Source organism: Otolemur garnettii, unplaced genomic scaffold (assembly GCF_000181295.1).
Source record: "Otolemur garnettii isolate 467f Iridium unplaced genomic scaffold, OtoGar3 scaffold00058, whole genome shotgun sequence".
Taxonomy (NCBI): domain Eukaryota; kingdom Metazoa; phylum Chordata; class Mammalia; order Primates; family Galagidae; genus Otolemur; species Otolemur garnettii.
This window is the reverse complement of record NW_003852453.1, coordinates 10,368,919-10,371,739: the sequence shown is the minus strand read 5'-3', so window position 1 is coordinate 10,371,739 and position 2,821 is coordinate 10,368,919.

The window sequence follows — 2,821 nt, the reverse complement described above, 5'->3', positions numbered from 1 at the left end:
TTGGAGGTTGCTGTGAGCAGTGAAGCCACAGCACTCTACCCAGGGGGACAGCTGGAGGCTCTGTCTCAAAAAAAAAAAAAAAAAGAAAAGAAAGAGATTTAGGGAGGTTTGTGAATTAAATTCCAGGTCTGCTAATTCCATAAATGTTGATTTTCTTCCAGTTTTTATTTTGAAAAATTTCAAATCAACCAAAAAGTTGCAATCTTTTGTACTCTTCAACTACATTCACTAATTGTTAAAATTTACCCTCAATTGCTTCGACCCCACTGTTTCAACTATGCTAATGCTCTCAAGGACCCATGTTTTTCTGGAAAACTATTTGAGAATAAGTTGCAGATATTATGATATTTCATCCCTAAATGTCTCCTAAAGTCAAAAGATTCTACTTCATAACCATAACACAATGATGACACTCATAAAAATTAACATTGGTACAATACTATTATTACATATATTATGTAATATGTATCCTATATTCAAATTTCCCCAGTAGTGACCTTCTATGTGTTTTATTCTTTCTCCCTCCCTTCTTTTCTTCCTATCCCTTTAAAAACCAGAATGTAGGCTGTGCACCTTGGCTCTTGCCTATAATCCTAGCACTCCGGAGGCCAAGGTGGGTGGATCCCTTGAATTCAGGAGTATGAGACCAGCCTGAGCAAGAGTGAGACCCCATCTCTAAAAATAGCTGGCCATTGTGGCAGGCACTGCTAGACTCAGCTACTTGGGAGGCTGAGTCAAGACATCCCTTGAGCCTAGGAGTTTGAGGTTGCTGTGAGCTATGATGATGCCATAGCACTCTACCAAGAGTGACAAAGTAAGACTCTGTCTCAAAAAAAACCAAAAAAACAGAATTTAATCCAGAATCACACACTTCTTTTAGTTATGTCTCTCACTCTTCATTAGTCAAGATCACTACTCCGGGATTTTGTTTTCTCTTGTGATTGCTAATATTTTTGAAGAGTCCAGCGTAGCTGTTTTGCACATTGTCCCCCAGTTTGGATTCATCTGATGGTGTCCTTGTGATTAAATTTAGGTAGATTAAATTCAGGTTGGCAGGAGTACTACATGGGGGATGTGTATCACAATAGAGGGTCAGGTGGTTCCTTAGACAAAGTTGTTCCATGGTTAAGGTGATGGCCTCCAGGTTCCCCTTTAAATCCATAAGTCATCAGAGCATTAACACTGTATTCACTGAAGGTCTCCAACGGTTGTGAGCTAGTGGTGAGCATCCAGACCCAGTCCTTGCTCTCATACTATTTTTACAAGGAAGAGAAACAAATGATGACAAGAGACAAGACATGCAGCTTTAAGAAGGACTTGGGTAGGGTGCTCAGATAGAGAAGTATCGACTCTAGATAAAGTGATCTTTAAGGTGAGACTTGAAGAGGAAAAAGGAGTTAGCTGTGGGAAGGTGGGGGTGGAGGTGGCCCCTAGCCAAGCATAGAAGATGGAAGGAGAAGGTCTCAGGGAGGGAAAAGTAATAGATAGGAGAAAGGCCCTGGGTCTGGTAATAACAATAATGCACACCTAGTATCTTAATATTGAACACAGTTCTAAGCATTTTACATGATTCACTTGTGTAATTCTCCCTGCAGCCCTGTGAAGTGGGCACCATTACTGGTTTTATGCCGTAAAATTTGTAGCAGAGGCTGAGTAATTGCCCATGGTCACATAGCCTCTAAGTGGCAGGGCTGGGTAGATCTAGTTCTACAGCCTGTGCTCTTAGCTCTATCAAGGTGAAAGGAGCAAGTTCTCGTCCTGAAAACATGTGAAAAAGTATTAGAGTCAGAGCAACCTGGACTGGGTGAAGATAAGAGTGGGATGGGAAAGCAAGGCAGAAAAAAGGCCCAGAAGATCAAAGAGAAAAGGGTTAGAAAGCAAGCAGCATTATCAGACAGGCCAGGTTGCGCCCCCCTCTTCAGTTCATCCCCAACACCTAGCCTGTCCCTTCAACCAGGACTTCTGCTCTCTCTCCTCCCAACAAAAAAGAAGATATTTACAGAGTCTCAAAGTATCTCTCAGCTTGGAGCCTATAGCTCAGCGCCTAGGGCACCAGTCACATACAGTGAAGGTAGTGGGTTCAAGCCCAGGCCAGGCCTGCCAAACAATGACAACCACAACCAAAATATAGCAGGGGTTGTGGCAGGCGCCTGTAGTCCCAGCTACTTGGGAGGCTGAGGCAAGAAAATAGCTTAAGCCCAAGAGTTTGAGGTTGCTGTGAGCTGTGATGCCACAGCACTCTACCAAGGGTGACATACGGAGACTCTGTCTCAAAGGAAAGAAAGAAAGAAAGACAAAGTATCTCTCCGCAGATTACTTATTAATTACAACTTTACAGAGACGCAACCTGGCTGACTCCAGCCTAACCAAGTGATGGAAGTGGACATCCAGAGTGGGTTCTGACAGAAGGCTCTGTAAGGGAATTTGGGAGAAAGTATAGGAAAAGGGTTTAGTGCCGAGGCTCTGGACGAAGAGAGAATGGAGTTGAGAAGTATATGGTGACAGAGCAGGGTCGAAAAGAAGGGGTGTTTCTGGGAGGGAGGGAGGATTACAAGTGACTCATTGGAGAGGAATTTGATGGGAACAATTTGGGTCAGAACAGGGTCAGTATGGGAGGTGCTGGGGTGGGTGGCTAGAGGAGGAGGGCTTGGGGTAGCAGTATCCAGGACAGTTCAGGAAGGATTCTGGGATTCGAGGCTCCAGGGCAGCTGTCAGCAGGTGGCGGAGGCCGGGTGGTGAGCTGTCCCGCCAGCCCTAGGACCCGATTCTGACCGCGGGGCAGGACGGGGCGGGGCGGTGAGAGGCCGAGGGCGGGGCGGGG